Genomic DNA, 23,688 nt, shown 5'->3' with positions numbered 1-23,688 from the left:
ATAGACACTTTTCTGAACAACCAATACAGATGGCTAGAAAGACATGAAGAGATGCTTTTTTCATTAAGCATAAGGGAAATACAAATCAAGGTGATGATGAAATATCACCTCACACCTATAAGAATGGCTCTGTCAAACAAACATAAAACTACACATTTGGAAAAGGTGTGGAGAAATTGGAACATTTATTCACTGTTGGTGGGAATGTAAAATGGTGCAGCCACTATGGAAGACGGTTTGATGATTCCTCAGAAAACTAAACAATGAGTTGCTGTATGACCTGGCAATACCAATACTTGGTAAATACTCAGAAGAGCTGAAAGCAGAGTCTCAAACAGACATTTGCACACCAGTGTTCACAGCGGCACTATTCATGATTGCCAGAAGATAGAAACAATCCAAATGCCAATCAACAGATGAGTGGATAAACAAAATGTTGGTATATACTTACAATGGAATATTATGCAGCAGTAAGACAAAACGAGGTCCTGAAGCACATGATAACTTGGATGAACCTTGAGGACATAATGCTGAGTGAAAAAAGTCAGATACAAAAGGATTGATACTGCATGATTCTGCTAATATGACTCTGGTAAAGAGCAATGAAAATTGTCTAAAATTGAGAGTGCTATTGATTGTACAACCAAGTGAGGATACTATAAGACACAGTTTGTTTATATTGTACATTATCCATGATGCTCAATAGATGAAGAGAGCCGGACTGTACAATGACTGAGAAGCGGAATGGTGAACTGTGATACATTTATATGATGTAATATGGTGCAGCTACAAAAAGGAAAGATTCAAGGGGCATGCAATGAACTGAATAAATCTTGGGGGCAATGTATTGTACAAAATAACCCAGAAACAAAAGAACAAATATGCTAAAGTTTCTTTCAGAAAATATTTATAAGAAAATTGGAACCTGAATTGTAAGTCTTTATAGGGCCACACTTAGTCTGAAATTGTAAATGTATTTCTGGATGCTGGGACAGTTATGTGTGTATCAGCTGTTATTTCCCTAGGACTTTGAGTAACTATGACACCTGGGACCCTAGAGTCACGCACGTGAAGGTGACTATGAAGGTGAGCCCAGCTATGCACAATAACTGTTAAAGCAACTGTAAGGGAGATCAGACCTCAATTAGAGTCAAAAACCAAGCCAATCTGGTTGGGACCCAGGTAAATCAGAAAACAGGACAAAAGATATAGCATATGTACTCTAAACCTTCACCTACTGTATGGGACCAAAATCACAAAGGTTTATTACATCTAGAACCTAAATTTTCTGTTACAAATAATTTAAATCAACCTGTCTGGATAGCTCATTTGAACAACCCAGACTCCTGGGGTCCAGAGTGGGAATGAGCCCTTCTAGTTCTGTGTAGCTTTGTATAGTGCCGGGACACATCTCAGACAGTGGTGGGCTTATAATTGGGAGGTGTTGGTGGAGTCCCTTGACGGTCCGAAGGAAAAAAAATGTATATATATATATATATATATGCATCTCATATATATGAAACTATTGAATTTTCCTATCTGGGAAGCCCCACATATACTCTCAACCATAGAGGACACTCAGGAAAATGGAACAGGCCCTTGATTTTGAGGCTTTCCCCTATGAAATTTGTTTCTGTGAGGGAAAAGCCAAGACTGGCCATGGTGAAGCCTGAAGTTCTTTCCAGGTAGCCTCTTTGTTGCCCATATGTATTCTTTCTCTCTCTTTAGGCCAACTCTGCAAGGAAAGTCATTGCCCTCCTCCCCTGCATGGGATGTGACATTCAGGGGTGAAGTTCTCCCTGCGGTGTAGGGTATGGCTTCCAGGGATTAGTCTGGTTCTGGTATTGTGGGATCAAGTACATCTTCTGGACCAAGAAGAGGAAAAGAGGCATTAAAAGATGCCTAATAAAATAAGACATCAGTGGCCAAGAGAGATCCAGTGGAGTCTAGAGACCACTCTGGAGGCAACTCTTATGCAAACTCCAATTAGATAATCCTGATTATCGTGCGTTGCTAAACCCCAACCAGCATCACAACTGTTGACTCTTGAGAACACTTAGGGATCAAACTGAGACTTTATAAATATTTACTTTTACTGTTTACTTTCCTGGAACCAATAATTCCAAGAGGATTCCTAGGTCAGATAAATCCAGAGGGACCAGCCTCTCAAAATTATCAATTACATCCCCCATCCTTTAGTGTCAACACCCTTTTCAACATGAAAAAGTCAGAATGGGTGTTGCCTGGGGATTTCTATAGATTGGGAGAGGGATCAGAAGAGAAGAAGGAAGTGTAAGAGAGGTGGGGGATTCAGCAAACAAGTGTGACTGCTGAGTCACTATATTAATATTCATCTAGCCTCCAGTGTCTGGAAGCAGCTAGAAGGAGAAATCTAAGATGGTGGAATGGTAGCCTATGACAAACTCTGGGACTGTTCTGTGACTCCTTGTAGAAACGTGCTTTGAAAATTACTACTTTTTTCTTTCTTTGCTTTTGTGATGGTTAGGTTCTGGTGTCAGCTTGGTCAAATGATTATTCTCAGTTGTCTGGTCAAGCAAGCACTGCCCTGACCATTGCTGCAGGGATATTTCATGACTGGTTGATTAAACCATCAGTCAGTTGCTGCATCTGTGGCTGATTACATCTGAAATGAACTAAGGCATGTCTCCCATGATGAGATAATCCAATCAATTTGGAGGCTTTTAAGGAGGAAGAGAGACTCTTTCACTATTTCTTCAACCAGTGAGCCTGTCCTGTGGTGTTTGTCTAGACCCTTCATCAGAGCTACCAGCTTCACAGCCTGCCCTGTGGATTTTGGGCAATTCCATTCCCATGGTTGCATGAGATACTTTTATAAATCTCATATTTACAGATCTCTCCTCTTTGTTCTGTTTCTCTAGAAAACCTTGACTAACACAGCTTTGTATATATGTTATATTTTACAACAAAAAATGTAAAAGGGAAAAAATATATATACACATACAAATAAATACATACATATAATATCTGTATATGAGATATGTATAAAATACATTATGTATGTATGTAATTATCGTTTTTACTATAGATCCACTCTGGAAAAATGGGAGAAACAAATTAGAGATTTATCATTTACATTTAATTTATTTTGTTAAAGTAGTCTCAGTATCTCAAACGTATATTACAATTTTTTCTTCTTGGTGGGGAGTATGTGATTATTCATTTTATTTTATGCTGTGTTTCTATGCCTAATTAATTTTTAAGTTAGATAGACATAGAGATAATTGCAAAAATAGCCTAGGGATCCTTATTCATTTTGTAATTTTAAAAAGTAATTAGATGATCTATCCAGTCAGCTTGAGTTAGATTATGTGCTATTTAAATAACCCAAACGCAGGATGTCTAGAAAAGGAATGAGGACCTGTAATTCTGTAGAGCTTAATGTAATGCCCAGATACATAGCAGGGTATGTTAAGCAGATAACCGAAGGGTATTGGCAAAGTCCCTTGAAGGATGGGAGAAAAAATATGAAACTATTAAACGTTACAACTGGGGAAATTCCTGATACTTTCTCAAACATTAGGGACTCCCAAGTCAATAGACCAAGCCCTTGATCTTGAGGCTTGCTCTTATGAAGCTTATTTATGTAACAGAGAAGCTTAGCCTACCTATGGTTATGCCTGAGAGTTACTTCTGGAGGACCTCTTTTGTTGCTCAGATGTGGCCTCCCTCTCTCTGAGCCCAACTCTGCAAGTGAAATAATTGCCCACCCCCTGCATGGGACATGACATCCCGAGGTGAAGGTCTCCCTGTTGGTGTGGGATATGACTCCCACGGATGAGCCTGGCCATGGCACCATGGGATCAGCAATGCCATCCTGATCAGAAGGGGGAAAAGAAGTGTAACAAATAGGGTATCAGAGGCTGGGGGAGTTCAGATAGAGTTGAGAGGATACTCTGGAGGCTACTCTTATGCAAGTTTCAGTTAGACATTGCTACCTATCATGGTTTGCCAAACTCCAACCAAAACCATTCCTGCCAACCCTAAGGAACACCTATGGCTTTATCTGAGATTCTACAAAGGCTCCATGCCCTATGATTACTTTTCAGAAACCTACAAACTCCGGATGAGTTCCTAGGCCAGATAAGTCCTGAAACCTAGAGGGCCCAGCCTCTCTAGAACATCAACTAGTTCCATCCCCCTAACCCATATTAACAACAACCTCTTCTAATATGAAAAAGTTAGAATGGGCATGGCCCAAATAACCCTAAAGGTTGGGAGAAAGCTCAAAGGAGAAGGTGGAGTTATACAGAGAAGATATGATTTAACAAATGAATATGACTGCTGAATCATTATATTGATATTTCTTTTAGTCTTCAGTGTCTTAGAGCAGCTAGAAGTAAAAACCTGAAATTGTGAAATTGCAACCCATACCAAAATCTGAAATCTGCTCTACAATTAATTGTGGCAGTGTACTTTGATATTTATTGCCTTTTGGCATATGTGTTATTTTTCACAACTGAAAAAAAAGTAATTAGAAAATGAAACTTACATATATCTGACATTAATGGGAGTCAGATACATGAGAGCTCCACCGCCAGGTGAAGATTCAGCATTTTAGCAGTGCAGAGTGAACCAGATGACCCATCCGTACTGGGCCTCTGCAGGAGCATTGTGGCCACACTTGGCCATGCTGGCCATGTGCCTCTGAGAATGCAGGTGTGTTCCTATCCAGCACAGCAGACGTATTTACAGGAAATATTCTCCAGGTCAACTCTTACATGTGCTATACTTTCTTAGGTGAAAAATAAACATGTCCTTTCCAAAAACAAAACAAAACAAAAAGATTGTTGTGGACTTCTGGGTAGATGGCAGAATACGATAGGCTGAGTTTACCTCTGTTCCAAAAAAACAACTAAAGAAGTGACAGAAAAACTACCAGAACAGCAGTTCCAGGGTGCGAGTGACCCGAGAAGGTCTTCAACACTATATAGAGAAGTCCTAGAAGAAAAAGCTGAGAAATTGGGACACAAAGAACAGGGTGAGTGGGCGCCATCAGGACTGTACCAGGGATAAGAGGCCGTGCCCAGGAAAGTGCCTGCCCCAACGGCTAACTTGGAATATCAGCCCCTTTAGCTCCACAGCTCAGTGCTCCCTCAGGGAACCTGGAAGCCAGTAAACTTGTTTCCCTGCTTATAGAGACCAGCTAGTGCACAAAGCCTACTGCTCCCCTTTCTATATGGAGACTCAGAGTCCTCAGGAGTGCACGGACAGGAAGGTGGGCATGAGGAAGCAAGTCACACCATGCCCTGGAGCCCATGAGCCCATGCACGCTGTGCCCCAAGCCTATGTGCACCTCCCCCTCACGGCTCTTCCCTGCACACCCACACCATGCTGCCTCCCACCCCATGCCGCACCCCAGCTTACAAACCCCATAACCCTTCCCCCATTCCTCTCATGCACTGAACCCCATGCCACATCATGTGCCATACTCCCTCCCCACACCCTGTACCCCTATATCCCACCCTGCACTCCATGCCATGCATAGCCAGCAGGCATTTCCAAGTTTGTTTTGGATGGGAGCCCAGCTCCACAGCCAAAGTCTTTCCAAGTGGGAGCCTGGGGGCCACCAATCTCATTGGGCCCACACACAGAATCTCTGCTGAGGTGCACACTTTCCACGCCCCAACCCCGGGGATGATGGCGTTCAGCATGCATGGAACCAGTGGACCTGACTGGAATTGCACTGGACCTCCATCCAGCTCACTTGACTGCCACAGTCAGGGAAAGGTGGGCCTGAGGGAAAGAGGAGGCACAAGAGCTCCATCTGCTGGGAAGAAATGGAAGGTGCAGTCTGACAAACTGCTTATCTGTGTAGCTTCAAACAGATCCTCAAGTACAGTTGCATCCCCTGCATGAGATCCAGGCCTTGGTTTGGTGGAGAATTACTGAGGAACCAAGGACAAAATTCAGTGGGTTGGGGCTAAGACATAAAGGATATCAAGAAGACACACTAAAAGAGCAAACAAGAATTTGAAAGAATAAGTAGAAAAACAGCAGATATCACAGAGATGAAAGATACTGTAGACAAAATTTAAAATATACTAGACACACACAAGAGCATATGAAGAGGCAGAAGAATGAACTAGAGGACAGGACAACTGAATTCAAAAGCATAAAAGAAGAAATGGCAAAAAAGATGGAAAATTTTCATTTGGATCTCAGGGAAATGGCAGACAATGCAAAGCACACAAATAAGAATCACTGGTGTCCCAGAAAGAGAAGAGAATAGTAAAGAGCTGGGAAAGTTAGTTAAGGAGATTCTGGGGGAAAACTTCTTAACTCTTATTAAATATGCAAATCAAAGGATCCCAAGGAATCCCAAATAGAATATATTCAATTAGGGCTACTCCTACACACATAACAATCAGTCTGTCAAATGTTGAAGAGAAACAGAAAGTCCTGGAAGCAGCATGAGAAAAGCAATTCACCACATACAAGGGAAACCACAGAAGACTGAGTTCAGACTACTCAACAGGCACCATGAAGGAGGGAAGGCAGTGTGTGGTTTATTTAAGACCCTGAAGGAGAAAGACTTCCAGCCAAGAATTCTTTATACAGCCAAGCTGTCATTCAAAAGTGAGGGAGAGATTAAAATTTTCATAGACAGTCAAAGGCTGAGGGAATTTGTCAATAAGACACCAGCCCAACAAGCAATACTAAAGGGAGTTCTGTTGGTTGGAAAAAAAGACAGGAGATGGTGGTCTGGAGGAGAATACAGAATTGAAGCAGACCAGTAAGGGTAACTTAAAGGATAAAAAGAGAGAGAGGAGGGCAATTGTGGCTCAGCGGCAGAGTTCTCGACTGCCATATCAGAGAACTGGGTTCATTCCCCAATGTCTGCCTATGTAGAAAAAAAAAGAGAGAGAGAGAGGAAAACCAATATATAGATTTGGCAGATAAAAGCCAAAGAATATAATGGTAGATTCAAGAAATTCTTGTACAGTAATAACTTTGAATGTAAACAGACTAAACTCACCAATTAAAAGACACAGATTGGCAGAATGGATTAAGAAATCTGATCCACCCATAAGCTGCTTTCAAGAGACTCATCTTGGAAGGATCCAAGGACATAATTGATTAAAAGTGAAGGGATGGAAAAGAATGTTCAATGCATGCTGTAAGCAAAAGAAAGCACAAGTAGCTTCAGATAACATAGACTTTGTACTTAAGTCTATTAATCATAATAGACAAGGAGGAACACTACATATTAATAAAAGGGACAATTCTCAAGAAGAAATAGCAATCATGAATGTTTATGTTTATCTAGTCTTGACCCTGTGTATACTTACTATTGTAACTTCATCTCCCCCTTTTTGAATCCATAAAACTCACGAATCCTTAGACTCAGGGAGACAGAATTTTGGACCAATAGGCCCACTGATCTCCTGCTTCGTATGAAGCAGTAAACTCTTTCTCTCTTTGAAGCCCCAGCGTTTTGGTTTGCTAAAGCTGCTGGAATGCAATATGCCAGAAATGGATTGGCTTTTACAAAGTGGATTTATTAAGCTATAAGTTACAATTCTAAGGCCACAGAAATGTCCAAATGAAAGCATCAACAAGAGGATCCCTTCACTGAAGAAAGGCTGATTGCATCCAGTTTCCTCCATCACATGAGAAGGCACTTGATGACATCTGCTGCCCTTCTCTCCTGAGTTGGTTTCAAAATGACTCTCTCAGCTCCTGTGGATCTTTCTGGCTTCTGCTGGGGCATTTCCTTTTCTCAACATCTGTGCTTTCTCCAAAATATCTCCCTCTTAAAGGACTCCAGTAAATAGATTAAGACACCTTAAATGGGTGGGGTTACATCTCCATGGAAACAACTTAATTAAAAACTCCCACCCAGGGGATGCAAGAGTAGTTCACGGGTAGAATTCTCACCTGCCATGCAGGAAAATGGGTTTGATTCCTGGCCTATAAACTTCCCAAACAAAGGAAAAAACAAAAACAAAAATTCAACAAATGGTGCTGCAATAAGGCAATACTCGCATGGAAAAAGAACGAAATGTGACCCCGTCATGCATACAAAAAAAAAAAAGTCCCACCCAACAATAGGTCTGCCCCCAAAAAGATTGAATTCAAAGAACATGGCTTTTCTGGTGTATGTAACAGTTTCAAACCAGCACACCAGTGTCTTAGATTGGATGTTGTGCACATGGGGCAGAGAACCTCACATTTCTTCAGTATCAATTTGACAACCACAAAGGGGTCAAGTTTCCTAAAAAGCAAGGAATCTAACTTCCCAAGTTCTAGAGTGTCGGTGGGACAGGTAAACGTAGTAACTGAGTCTTTTGTGGTCATCAAACTCTTAGTCTAGAGGCTCAACAGCTGGGTATTTCTGTGCTCTGCCAGGACTCCAGACTTTCAGAACCTTAAACAGCTTCAAAGTGAGGAACGGTTTCCAGTTCCAAGTGCAGACATCTGACTGAGTGAATGGGTGATCAAGGTAAAAGTAGAATCAGGAAGGCCACTACCGCAGTGTGGGAGAGGCATGCACCGACATGAAACGCGATTAAACCAGTGCTTGAATCGCTGGTTTGCTGAGAAATTCCTCAAGAGGAATGGCTCCAAATTCCCTCAATATTCTCACAAGCAGTGGAGACAACCAAATCAATAGGCCACGTCCTCCATCTTGAGATTTGTTCATGTGAAACTTAACCCCACAAAGGATCGGCTAAGCCTACTTAAAATTAGGCCTTAGAGTCACCCCCAAGAGAACACTTTTTGTTGCTCAGATGTGGCCTCTCTCTCTCAGCCAACATGATAAGCAAACGCACTGCCCTCTCCCTCTCTATATGGGACATAACTCCCAGGGGTGTGGACCTTCCTGGCTACTTGGGACAGAAATCCTAGAATGAGCTGGAACTCAGCCTCAAGGGCTTGAGAAAACCTTCTCAACCAAAAGGGGGAAGAGAGAAATGAGACCAAATAAAGTGTCAGTGGCTGAGAGATTTCAAACAGAGTTCAATGGTTATCGTGGAGGTTATTCTTATGCATTTTGTAGATATCCCCTTTTGAGTTTAAGGTGTATTCGAGAGACTAGAGGAAAGTGCCTGAAACTGTTGAGCTGTGTTCCAGTAGCCATGTTTCTTGAAGATGATTGTATAATGATATAGCTTTCACAGTGTGACTATGTAATTGTGAAAACCTTGTGTCTGATGCTCCTTTTATCTACAATACTGACAGATGTGTAAAAAAAATATGGATTAAAAAATAAATAAATAATAGGGGAGCAAATGTTAAAATAAATTGAGTAGATTGAAATACTAATGAACAATGAAAGGAAGTGGTAGGAGATATAGAAAAAATAGGGGGAACAAAGGTTAAAATAAATTGAGCAGATGGAAATACTAGCAGTCAATGAGAGGGATGGGTAAGGGGTAAGGGGTGAATTTTTTCTTTTTATCTCTTTTTCTGGAGTGATGTGAATGTTCTAAAAAATTATCATGGTGATGAATATACTACTATGTGGTAATATTGTGAGCCATTGATTGTACACCATGTGCAGAATGCTTGTATGTTAAGAATGTTCATGCTTGTAAGATGTTTTGGTTTGATAATACAAAATAAATTAAATTAAAAAAAAAAGAGGGACGGCTCCAGGAACCCGTGCACCGACCTCTTCAAGGGTTGCCAGCAGTGTGTTCAGGTGAGATGCCGCCCGAGTCCTCCTGCCTCTATTCCTAAGCCCCGCATTTTCCTGCCATGCCCCCCCACCCTCACCCCATGCAGCACATCTTCCCGGGCTTGAGAAACACCGCAATGAGGCTGGCGGCAGGAGCCCTACCCCTGCTGTCACCACCAAGGCTGCCAGAAAGCAGTGAAGGAGAAGGATTCCTACTGAAGGCCTGGAGTTCATGGGCCACAGCAAAGAGTAGCCCGAAAGCGCTTCTTTACTTTTACAGTCACCCTGAAAAGTGACTCTTCAAATCAGGAAGTTGAAGGTTCTGGATTTTGTCAGTTAAGGCCACTGAGATAAAGTTGGCCATCTGATGAGGGGGTTAGAAGGGAGGAGTTTTATTCCCTCTTTGATGTTTCCTCTCACTTGTACACTTTGCTCTGGGGTGATTTCTCACTAACTCTGGCATCTTGCAGGAACTAAGTGTGCTAAAATGGAATAATTTCTTGGCCAAGTCATTGCAGTACTTGGCCTGTGACCAACTTTAAATATACCTTGTATGCAAACAATGATAAACTAGTCAGGATGGCCCGGAGTTACCTGACCTCTTAAATTGTGCTATGAAGGATATTTGGTTCGCCATACTGGGGTCGTTTTCCATGGAAGCAATTGGTTAGGACTCCTCCTTCCCCTCAGGGAGCTAATGCAGTGAAAGGGATCCCACCACAACAGGGTCAATGCTTGGGCATACAGTTTTATTTTTTTATATATTAACAATGATTAAAATTGCTGGTAGTCTGGGTTAGCCAAGAAGAAAACAACTTCTAACAGTTCCCTGCCTTAACAAGAGATGTCAGATTGACCTGAAAGCGTCCAGAATGCTGCAGAGAACACCACCTCAGAAATAACAATGCAGCTCAGAAGTAACTGTGGAGGAAGATCCTAAATTCCAAAGATTTCCCTTGTCAGCTTCCAACCCAGGTCAGTGAATTAAGTCAAACTACATATTATAAAATGTTGCATCTGGTGAAAAGAGGGGGAAAGTTTGCTTTATTTGCCTCATTTACCTTATCTTGCCCTGAACATCTATAGTCATGAGGATGGAATAAATCATATTTAGTTTCAATCATTAAAAAAAAAATGGATCAGGAAGTTAGTATGGTGGTACAAGTCCCCTGAACCTGGGTTTGAGGGTCTGGGTCCTGCTACCAGAATGAGTCCCCTTTGCTCTGACTTCTACTCCTTTCTGTTTAATAGGTACCATTCTGTGTGGGGTTTGAGGCCCTGACTTGAGTTTGTCTTTATATATATATATTATATATTTTTTAATTGATAAATCTTCACACATATACATTCCATACATGGTGCACGATCAATGGCTCACAGTATCATCACATAGCTGTGTTTTCATCAACAGCATCATTTTTTAGAACACTTGTATCACTTCAGAAAAAGAAATAAAAAAGAAAAAACCCATACATTCCATAACCCTTACCCCTCCCTCTCATTAACCACTAGTATTTCCATTGACCCAATTTATTTCACCCGCTATCCCCACTATTATTTATTTATTTTTATCCATTTTTTTTTTACTCATCTGACTATACCCTGGATAAAAGGAGCATCAGACACAAGGTTTTTGCAATCACACAGTCACATTGTAAAAGTTATATCTTTATACAATCATCTTCAAGAATCAAGGCCATTAGAATGCAGCTCTACAGTTTCAAGTACTGCCCTCCAGCCACTCCAATACACCATAAACTAAAAAAGGATATCTATATAATGCATAAGAATAACCTCAGGGTAACTTCTTGACTCTGCTTGAAATCTCTGAGTTTGTCTCTTGAGTTTACTGGAAAATAAGTGATCCAACAATTAATTGGTATTTCATGAAATTAAGTAAGTTTGCAATGCCTGTTTAACTGTTAATTAGTATGTTTCTTAGATATAGTAAGTGTCGAATGCCTGTTTACTTGTTAATTGGTGTCTGGTCTAGTTATTATCTTGTGTATTACTTAAATATATAATAAGTGTTAAATATCTGTTTAAATTTGTTAGTTTGTATGTTACTGCATTTGTTCTGTTCAAGTACTCCTAATTGGTTACTGATTATGGAAATCCTTTAAAATGGGAAATTCTGAGTCTAAGAGCATTCATGAATTTAGATCTTTGGGTTCTATTTTGAAAAATTAGAAATATTAGTTATGAGCCTATGAAAAAGCAAAAAATAATTTATTTCTGCAACACAATCTGGCCTAAATCTGATTTGGAATTAGCAGGAAAATGGATTAAGAATGGCTCTATAGAAGAGAACACTATATTGAATTTAGAGCTGTTCTGCAAGAGAGAGCAGAAATGGGATGCAATGATGTATATCCAATCTTTTATTTGTCTCTCCCAGCAATCAGTGTTGATGAGAAAATGTAAAATTTTACCTATAAAGATTAGTGGAGAAGACAAATGCCCTCCCTGATTCAAATCTAGAGGATCTAATAGAACCGTTATTAACTCCTTCATCTGCCCCACCCCCACCCTGTAACCAAGGAGCCAATAGATCAGGAAAGGAGGAAGCTCCCCAGACTCATCCTCCTCTGTAGCCTCTTTATCAGAGGTAAAAGACCCTGAGATTAACTCCCTCTCCCATACCTGCCGATGTACTCAATTTGGTCAGAGCTGCTCTCTAACACCAGCAGCAGAGTTCACCAGCAAAATTTCCACCCCTCCCTCCGCAACTCCCTGTAGGGATAGATGATCAGGAAGGCTCCAGAGGGTGTGTGTATGTGCGTACCCTGTTCTCCATGTTGGACTTATATCACTGGAAAAATAATACCCCCCTCTATAGAAATGGTCCAAAGAAAATAGAAAGCTTAGTTCAACCTACAATTCAAATTGGGTTAATATCCAAGCATGCTAGAAAGGGATTAAAAAATAGGGTTCAAATGAGTGAGCTTTTTATTTCTATGCTTCAGGTCTTTTGTGTGTCTAACTTTCCATTTGTGTCTGTTTGTACAGTGTATATTTTCCTACCTCTGGATGATAGTTCCAAATTGGCAAACGAAAATTCTTAAAAGAGTTCTGTTCAAATTGCTTAAAGATAAATAAGCATGTATATATATTACTCCTGGAGTCTCAAAAGAAAGAAACTCTCTATTACTGGACAAAGGCAGTAGATTCCTTTGCCTGATGCACTCAAATGACCAATTCCTGAAACACTGAGGTTTCAAAGAAAGCAGAAGCTTATTGCTAGGCACAAAGCAAAAAAGATGACCTATGGGCCTAAAATCTGTCTCCCTGAACTGCAGTAATTCTGATAATTTTATAGTATCGAAAGATGGGCAAGTTTTAGGAAAATGAGCACAATGGTTCCAGATGATGTAATTGGAGATGACCTAATTATTGGGCATATGCATATTGATTACACGCTTAGTCACAGGACATATATAAGAAAATGGCAACCTAAATATGATGATGGGCATGATTTTTAGCATTATAATGAGATATAGATGACTTACAGTTTAAAGTCTAAGCTACTGTGCATGTCAGCCAGGCCCATTTTGGTTAGATCCAGCTTTGGTTATCAAGATAATTTTGGACTTGGGGTGGGTTAGTCCTGGGTTGACCCAAGACCATTTGTTAACAGACATTAGGAGCTGTCTTTAGTGATCACAAGACTCCAAAGTAAAAAAACCAGAGGGTCAATGAGGGCCAGTCACAAGGTTTTTACAATCACAAGGACACAGGATAAAGGCTATACAGTCATTATCAGTGATTGAGGCAGTTGGATTACAGTTCAAAGTATTCAGGTATTTCCCTCTGTCTACTCTAACAGAAAGCAAAAAGGAATATCTATATAATGATTCAGCAACCATAATCATCCCTTAACTCTTAATTTCTTGGTTACACCTTTAGGCACCAAAGTTCAAAGCCCTAATTTCTGTAATTACTGTATACAAACCTGGACATTGGAAAGAATTCACCCTCTGAAATTTCCTGAAGGCAGCAGAAAGCTGCCTTGGGTAATCGCAAAGCACAGCTTCAAGCAAAATCGAAAACAGCTAAATGAAGAGCATAGGAACTCTCATCAACACTAAGGCCACCGAAGCAGTCTGAAATCCCACCACCCTCATTCAAACTTTTAAACCAGACCTCATTCTTTCTATCTCACCTATCTCTGCCCCTTCAGGCCTCTTAAACCTTGGCCAAATATGAATGAACCAGCTAAGGCAGCTATGGGAGAAGGGTTGCTGCCAAAAGATGGGAGAGTTAGCTTGGTTTAGAATTAGTTCTACTGGGCCTGGAGATTAGAAATGGTAGGCACAAAGGAAATGTTGTGTAATAGGCCATGTTTGTTCTGAAAGAATTCCCCAATTAAATTTTTTCCCAATAATCTTTGTAATGATAATGGAAATAAATCATTTATATATCAAAATATATCAATAGCCTTGGGATAGGGGTAATTGAATAAGATCTAATTGCCAAATTTCAGTAAGTAAAAGCAAATCTTAAGAGCTATGGAAAAGTTTTCTTGGATTTATGCTTGGGACAAATTAAACAATTATTTGTATATATGCCAGTTTGAATCAGTTGTGTTCCCCAGAAAAGCCAAGTTCTTTAATTTTCATTCAATAATGCTGGATGGGATCTCTCTGATTATTTCCATAGAGATGTGTCTCCACTCATTCAAGGTGGGTTTGCTTACTGGAGCCCTTTAAGAGGGAACCATTTTGGAAAAAGCTCAGTGCCAACAGCACCACACAGCCAGAGAACTTTGGAGATGCAGAAGGTAAATGCCCCTAGGGAAGTCTTAAGATATGAGGAGAGAAAGCTAGCAGATGTTGCCATGTACCTTCCCAGCTGAGAGGTGCTCCAGACCCGTCCACCTCTCTTGAATCAAGGTATCGTTCCCTGGATGCCTTAGTTTGAACATTTTTATAGCCTTAGAACTGTAAACTTGCAAATTAATAAATTCCCTTTTAAAAGCCATTCTATTTCTGGTATATTACATTCTGGAAGCTCATAAACTAAAACAATATATTTTCCAGAGTTTGAAGCTTTTGAAGTTATTCATAATTTGGAAAAAAAAAAAAAGAGATATCTAACCTCCAACAGAAAAAAGCAAACACAGCTTCGAAAATGCAGTAACAGAGTCTAGTCCTACTCATGTTTTTATGATGACTTTTGAACAAAAAAAAATGTGATTTTATTCTACTTGGGTAAATTGGATTCTTTTTAAATTTATACATGTTTACTAATAAAATAAGTTAGCATTCTATCTATTAGATATTTAAGGTAGTGAAAAATGTAAGTTTGTATTTAATGAAATTAAATTATTATTTTGGCAAACTATTTTTAAAATAATTATGCTTTGTAAGATGTTTAGAGACAGTGTCAAAGGTATTTTTGCTAACTTAAGGTATGTGGGTCTGTAAAGTCTGCAGGATATGCTTTGTTAAAGAAAGATGTGTAGTTTTATCCTCAAGAATGTGTAGGACAAAGCGTGGGTGAATATGGACAGTTGTGGAACTTTGTAGAAGTGAATTTTGTTTGCTGTAATCAATGCTGACCAAAAGTTGATAAGCTTGTCTAAGGAAATGTAGTTTTGTCCTAAAGTGAAATGGCTAGTTTTAACTGTGTACGACAAGAATTGAATGCAAATGCAAAGTTGTAAAACGATTGTGAAAGTGAATTCTGTTTATCATAGGCAATGCTGACCAAAATTTCATAGGCTTGATTATAATATTTTGTAAGAGCTTTTTTGTGTCAGACAATATATTCATTCAAAACTGGAGTTTAGTTTTCTCTCATAAAAATAATGCAGGTTGTTGGACTGCTCTTAATGAAAGGTTATAAAATGTTTTTCTTAACCACCTGACTATTCCGTCTAGGAGACATAGATTCTGTGTCATATCAGAATAATATCCTTGCTGATGTTATGTTGACCTTATCATCCTTTATTTTAAAAGGCAATTCTTCTTACTTTTAAAGGAATTAAGTATCTTCTTCCAATCATATTAACTCCTATTTTGCTTTTTGTTATCACTTTGGTTAAATAAGGAACCAAATATTGTTCCACAGCAATCCATTTTCCTATTTAGCACAGGGTTCAAACCTGACAGGTTTTGACACTTTGCCCTCCCCAAATTAAATCCTAAAAGGTGTCTTTTATTTCAAATTGTTGCAAAGCATTTGTTCCTCCACCTTGTAAAAGTGAGGGTGCTGGGGAAGTATGCTGTATACATACAACAGACTTCTAACCTGCTGCAAAAAGGCAGTGAGCACATCTAGATGAATGAAGCTTGGGGGCTGTATGTTGAGTGAAATGTCAGAAAGCAAAAGACAAATATTATCATACCTCACTCATATGGGCTGACTATGATACAAAAACTTGGTGAACTGAAGTTAAGAGCATGGGTTATCAGGTTGGGGCCTATTGTAAAGGGTCCTAGATTGTAAGCTCTCACAGCAGTCACATATATTTGGAAGTTGTAACTATTACTCCTAAATTCTGAGATACTGAGCTCTTTGTTTATAACCTGGTCACTCACAGAAACTTCGGGTATTTATGTGATGCCTGAGACTCAGAGTCAGAGCCATGAAAGTGAGCAGTACCCCATTTAGGAACAGTTTAAAAAGTTGAAAAAGGGATCTGACCTTGAGTAGAGATAAGAATGAAACTGATCTGGACATACTAAGGTAAATCAGAATACAGGATAAAGGATGATGTCATTCATATTTTAAAACTTCAACTTCTGTGTGAGACCAAATGGAGGGATGTTTATTTGGTGCAAAATTTATATTCTGGGTAATGCCTTTCCTAGTTTAACTTGTATGGTCAGTTAAGTTGAACACCACAAGTTCATGGAATCTTGAATAGGGCGAGAGACTTTGTTGGTTTGTCCTGTTTAGTACGATGCCCTCATATATCCCAGAGCAATTTGTACAGTGAATAAAGAAGTATTTGCAAGGTCCCCTTAGGGCACTAGAGAGAAAGGAGGAAGTGTTCAACTTCCCCAATTAGAGAATTTCTGATATTCTGATATTAGAGACAACCAAGTTAATAGGCAGAGCCCTTGATCTTGGAGTTCATTCCTTTGGGACTTTTTCCTGCAAAGGATAGGCTAGGCCTACTTAAAATTAGGCCTAAGAGTCACCCCTAGAGAACCTCTTTTGTTGCTCAGATGTGGTCTCTCTCTCTAAGCCAATATGGCAGGTGAGCTCACGGGCCTCCACCACCATGTGGCAAATGACTCCCAGGGGTGTAAATCTCCCTGGCAATGTGGGACAGAAATCTCAGGATGAGCTGGGACCTGGCATTAAAGGATTGAGAGAGGCTTCTTGACCAAAAGGGGGAAGAGAAAAATGATATAAAATAAAATTTCAGCAGCTGAGAAATTTCAAACAGAGTTGAGAGGTTATCCTGAAGGTTATTCATGTGCATTATATAAATATCCCTTTTTGGATTGTGGTGTAGTAGAGTGGCTAGAGGGAAGTACCTGAAGTTGTTGAGCTGTGTTCCAGTAGCCTTGATTCTTGAAGATGATTGTATAACAATATTGCTTTCACAATGTGACTGTGTGATTGTGAAAACCTTGTGTCTGATGCTCCTTTTATTTAGGGTATGGACAGATGAGTAAAAAATATGGATGGAGAATGAACAAATAATGGGGGGACAAAGGTTAAAATAAATTGGGTAGATGGAAAAACTAGTAGACAAAGAGAGGGAAGAAAGGGGTAAGGGGTATGGTATGTATGAGTTTTTTCTTTTTTCTTCTTATTTCTTTTTCCAAAGTGATGCAAATGTTCTGAAAAATGATCATGGTGATGAGTGCACAACTATGTGACAATATTGTGAGCCATTGATTTTAAACCATGTATGGAATATTTGTATGTTAAAATTTATCAATAAAAATATTTTTTAAAAAGTGAAGGTGTTAAAAATGATTAGTTGCAAATGTTATACGAGAAATGTTTGGGAAGTGTTTTCAAAATTAGAGGGATATTCTAATATTCTGTTGGTAAAGTTGTATGAGCTAAATGTTATTCATGTATTTAAAGATTGTATAAAATACCTAAAGACATGACAATGTTCTCCCTGTCCTAATACTGATCTGCATGATGTCAGGCAACAGTATTATGTTGTTGGCCATTGTGCTAATTTGAATATGTTGTGTACCCCAGAAAAACCATGTTATTTAATTCTCATTCAATATTGCTGGGGGAGATCTCTTAGATTGTTTCCATGGAGATTATTACCACCTCCCCAATTATGGATGGCAACTTTTGATTAGGTAGTTTCCGTGGAGATATGTCTCCACCCATTCAAAGTGGGGTTGCTTACTGGAGCCCTTTAAGAGGGAACCATTTTGGAAAGAACCAACAGAACCAACAGAGTTCACACAGCCAGAGAACTTTAGAGATGTGGAAGGAAGGTGCCCCAGGGGAAGTTTATGAAAAGAGGTGAGAAAGCTAGCAAACATCACCACGTGCCTTCTCAACTGAGAGAAGAGTCCAGAGCCCAAAGACCCCACCAGATGACAGCCACATGACTTCCCAGCTGAGGGAGCTGTTCTGGACGATATTAATCTTTCTTGAATGAAGGTAACTTTTTTGGTGCCTCAATTTGGACATTTTTACAGCCTTAGAACTATAAACTTCCAACTTAATAAATCCCCTTTTTAAAAGACATTCCATTTCTGGTATATTGCAGTCTGGCAGCTTATAAACTAAAACAGATTTTGGTACCAGAGAAGTAGAGTGCTGCTTCAGTTTGCAAATACAAACATGTTGCAATCGATTTTTAAGTGGATAAGGGGAAGATTCTGGAAGACTTGTGAGGTGCTTGCTAGAGAAGGCCTAGAATGCTTTGAAGAGACTGTTGTTAGAAATGTGGACTCAACTTTTGTTGGTTTGTCCACAGTGATGCCCCAGTGAATTTGATCAGTGAGTTGGAAAGTATTTGTAAAGTCCCCGTCAGGGAATGGTGAGAACGGGGGAAAATTCAACTTCCCCAAGTTGAATTCTTGATATTCTCACAAGCAGTGTGAAAACAAAGCTATAGGCCGAGCCCTCGGTCTTGAGGTTTGTTCATATGAAATTTAACCCCACAAAGGATAGGTCAAGTCTACTTAAAATTAGGCCTAAGAGTCACCCCCAAGAGAGCCTCTTTTGTTGCTTAGATGTGGCCTCTCTCTCCAGCCAACACAACAAGCAAACTCACCATTCTTCCCCTGTCTACATGGGACATGACTCCCAGGAGTGTGGACCTTCCTAGCAACGTGGGACAGAAATCCTAGAATGAGCTGAGACTCAGCATCAAGGGTTTGAGAAAAACCCTAGAATGAGCTGAGACTCAGCATCAAGAGATTGAGAAAACCTTCTCGACCAAAAGGGGGAAGAGTGAAATGAGACAAAGCGTCAATGGCTGAGAGACTCCAAACAGAGTCGAGAGGTTATCCTGGAGGTTATTCTTACACATTAAGTAGATATCACCTTGTTATTCAAGATGTAATGGAGAGGCTGGAGGGAACTGCCTGAAAATGTAGAGCTGTGTTCCAGTAGCCATGTTTCTTGATGATGATTGAATATAAAAGCTATATCATTTATAGCTTTCACAATGTGACTGTGTGATTGTGAAAACCTTGTGTCTGATGCTCCTTTTATCTACCTTGTCAACGGATGAGTAGAACATACAGAATAAAAATAAATAATAGGGGGAACAAATGTTAAAATAAATTAAGTTTGAAATGCTAGTGATCAATGAAAGGGAGGGGTAAGGGGTATGGTATGTAAAATCTTTTTTTCTGTTTCATTTTATTTCTTTTTCTGTTGTCTTTTTATGTCTTTATTTTATTTATTTGAATTGATGCAAATTTTCTAAGCTATGCTCATGATGATGACTATACAACTATGTGATGATATTGTGAATTACTGATTATATATGTAGGATGGAATGATCATGTGTTAAGAATGTTTTTGTTCATTTGTTGTTAATTTTTTTTAATAAATAAATAAATAAAAATCTTAGAATGATCTGAGACTCAGCATCAAGGGATTGAGAAACCTTCTAGACCAGAAGGGGGAAGAGAGAAATGAGACAAAATAAAGTGTCAATGGCTGAGAGATTTCAAACAGAGTTGAGAGGTTATCCTGGAGGTTATTCTTATGCATTAAATAGATATCACCTTTTTAGCTAAGGTGTATTGAAGAGGCTGGAGGAAGTGCCTGAAAATGTGGAGCTGTGTTCCAGTAGCCATGTTTCCTGAAGATGATTGTATAATGATATAGCTTTCTCAGTGTGACTGTGTGATTGTGATAACCTTGTGTCCGATGCTCCTTTTATCTATAACACGGACAGATGAGTAAAATGTATGGATTACAAATAAAGAAATAATGGGGGAACAAATGTTAAAATAAATTTAGTAGATTGAAATGCTAGTGATCAATGCAAGGGAGTGATAAGGGGTATAGAAAAAAATAAGAGAAACAAATGCTAAAATCTATTGAGTAGATGGAAATACTAGCAATCAATGAGAGGGAAGGGTAAAGGGTATGATGTGTATGAGTTTTTTTTCTTTTTTCTTTTTATTTCTCTTTCTGAATTGATGCAAATGTTCTAAGAACTGATCATGGTGATAAATATACAATTATGTGATGATATTGTGAGTTATTTATTATATACCAAAAATGAAATGATCACTGGTAAGAATGTTCATTTTTGTATGTTATTTTTTTAAATAAACAAATAAATAGATAAAAATACATATAGTCAATCATACACCAGAACTTCATCTTCAACAAAAAGAACTTGAAAAAAGAAACATGGCAAGTATACAAATTATATTCTAACTGTTAATTAATGTAACCCTGGTAAATATGTAAAGGTGACTGTGCTGGTTTGAAACTGTTATGTACCCCAGAAAAGTCATGTTCTTCTAATCCATTCTTGTGGGTGCAGACCTATTGTGGGTGGCACCTTTTGATTAGGTTTTTTCCATGGAGATGTGACCCATCCAGTTCAAGGTGTGTCTTCATCCTCTTTAATGGGGTCCTTTGGGAGAGGATTAAAAGACAGTAAAAGCTAAGAGACCCAAAGATGTCCAGAGAGAGAGCAACACCCCAGATATGCTAAGAGTAGGCCTGCAGGACACAGGGAACCCAGACAGGTGTCCCCGGAGGGGCAAGCAAGGAACTATAGAAGCTCTAGGAAAAAGCCACTTTAATCACAAGCTGAAAACAAGGCAACCTGGGAGCAAAGGACCAGCAGATGCCAGCCACACGCCCTTCCCATGTGACAGAGGAACCCCAGATGCTATTGGCCTTTCTTCAGAATCAAGGTATCTTTCTCAGGATGCCTTAATTTGGACATTGTCATGGCCTTAGAACTGTAAATTTGTAACCTAATAAATCCCCTTTGTAAAAGCCAATCCATTTTTGGTATATTGCATTCCAGCAACTTTAGCAAACCAGAACAGTGAGACAGGACAAAACTTCTGCTATGATTTGTGGTTGATGACTTCAATATAAGTCAACTGTCAAATGCTTTTATTTCTGAAAATAGCTTCATTTAGAAAATACTTATAAGAAAATTATGGCCTATATTGTAACATTTAATTCCAGAAGTCACATTTATTCCTGAGCTTTTATTGTTATTTCTAAACTCTAAGATGCTTTGCTCTTTGTGTATAACCTGGTAATTCCTTGGAACTTTGGGTATCTGTGTGACCCCTGAGACTCAGAGTTCTATGGCCCTGAAACTCTATACACGCTGTTAAAGATGCTGAAAAAGAGATCAGATTTCAATTAGAGTTGTGAATGAAGCTCCTCTGGCTAGGATTAAGGTGAATGAGAATACAGGGTGTTTTAGTTTGCAAAAACTGCCAGAATGCAGGCAGTTCAACGGTGGCTCAGTGGCAGAATTCTAAAAAGAAAAAAAGCTGCCAGAATGTGATGTACCAGAAAAGGAATGGCTTTTAAAAAGGGAAATGTATTAAGTTGCGAGTTTACAATTCTAAGGCTATGAAAATGTCCAAATTAAGACTCCAGCAAGAGGTTACCTTTACTCAAGAAAGGCTGATGAAATTTGGGGTTTCTCTCAGCTGGGATGGCACATGGTGGTATCTGCTAGCTTTCTCTCCTGGCTTCTTGTTTTATGAAGCTCCCCTGGGGGTATTTTCCTTCTTCATTCCAAAGGTTTCTGTCTGTGTGAACTCTGTTGATTCTGGTGGCTCGAAAGCTTTTTCCAAAATGGTTCCCTGTTAAAAGGCTCCAGTAAGCAAACCCACCTTGAGTGGGTAGAGATGGAAACCATCTAATCAAAAGTTACCACCCACAACTGGGTGGGTCACATCTCCAAGGAAACAATCAAAAAGCTCTCACCCAGCAATATGGAATGAGGATTAAAGGATATGACTTTTCCTTTAATTGTGTAGCTTCAATCCAGCACACAGGGTAAAGGATGATATTGTCTATATTTTAAAACTTTAACTTTTGTGTGAAACCAAAGAAAGAGATATTTATTTTGTCCAAAATTTAAATTGTCCATAGCACACTATCTAATTTAATCTGTCTGGTCAGTTTATTTAGATGACTTAAGTCAGATTTATTTGACATGAGTCCTAGAATAGGGAATGAGATCTTAATATTCTGTACAAGTTGATGTAATACTCTGATGTATTTCAGAGTGTTTGGGGCATTAAATGAAAAAGTATTTGCAAGTTCCCTTGAGGGACTGGGAAGGAAAGCATGGGACTATTAAGCTTTCCCAACTAGGGGATTCCTACTATTGTCTCAAGCAATAGAGGCTCCTAATATACCCTAAAATATATGAGCCCTGCCTACAAAAAGGAAAACATTTCTGTATTGACTTACTGCCTTAGAGTCATCCCCTAAAAGTCTCCATATTGCTCAAATGTGGTCTCTCTAAGTCAAACTCTGCAAATAAACCCTCTAACTTTCCCTCTATGTGGGACATGATGGTCATGGGTAAATTTCCGACACGATGAAATATGAACCTCCCTGACACCATGAAATTAGCAATGGATTTGTGATCTAAAGGGGGGAAATAAAGTTTCAGTGACTAACATATTTCAAATCAAGTTGGGTGATTATTCTGGAAGTTACTCTTATGCAGGTAATATTGCCAACACTTTTCCTGAAAACCCTAAGAAATACCCCAAGTTCTATCTGAAATGTATAAAAAGTTATTTCCCCAATGTAATATAGTTATAAATCACCTATTTCTACTCTTTTCATTTAAACTTATAATTTTCAATTTACTTATTACTTTTCAGAGACTTGAAGCCTCTACATTTTTCCTAAGCCAGTTAAGCCCAGAAACACCGAGATACCAGTCTTTCCAAGAATGACAATCAGCTTCATCCTTCTACCCCATAATATAGCCACCCCTTTTCAGCGTGAAGAGGATAGAGTAGTTATTGCCCATATATCCCTCAAATTTGAGGAATGAGAAAAGCAAAAGGGAGAACTTATAACTGAGAACCTGAGAATTAAATTATTTGGATTACTGAATCATTATATAGATGTTCTTTCTTTCTATATTGTAGAATAGACAGAAGTTAATATCTGAAATTATTGAAACTCAACTAGTCTCACCTCTGTGTATACTAGTCTCAGCCCTGTTTAAACTTTTGCAATGATTATTGTGCCAGTTTGAAACTATTGTGTACCCCAGAAAAGCCATGTTTTTTAATCCTGAGTCAATCCTTGGGTGGGATCTTTTTTATTGTTTCCATGGAGATGTGATCCCTCCAATTGTGGGTGGGACCTTTGATTAGGGGGTTTTATGGAGATGTGTCTCCACCATTCAAGGTGGGGTTACTGGAGTCCTTTAAGAGAGAGCCATTTTGGGAAAAGATTCAGCACCAACACAGAGATATCTAGAGATGCAGAAGGAAAATAACACGCGGGGAGCTTTTTGAAATGAAAAGCCAGAAGAGAAAGTTAACAGACATCACCACGTGCCTTCCCAGCTAACAGAGAAACTCGGAACATCATCCACCCTTTCTCTT

At 39.2% G+C, this 23,688-nt stretch overlaps 1 pseudogene; it reads left to right on the top strand.

Annotated features, from left to right (window-relative positions):
* The first annotated feature begins 1,080 nt into the window (after positions 1-1,080).
* LOC143656774 (TP53-regulated inhibitor of apoptosis 1-like) lies at positions 1,081-9,953 on the top strand (annotated as a pseudogene).
* The last annotated feature ends 13,735 nt before the right edge of the window (positions 9,954-23,688 follow it).

This window comes from Tamandua tetradactyla, chromosome 15, assembly GCF_023851605.1.
Source record: "Tamandua tetradactyla isolate mTamTet1 chromosome 15, mTamTet1.pri, whole genome shotgun sequence".
Classification (NCBI taxonomy): Eukaryota; Metazoa; Chordata; class Mammalia; order Pilosa; family Myrmecophagidae; genus Tamandua; species Tamandua tetradactyla.
This window is presented reverse-complemented; position numbering and strand designations above follow the sequence as displayed.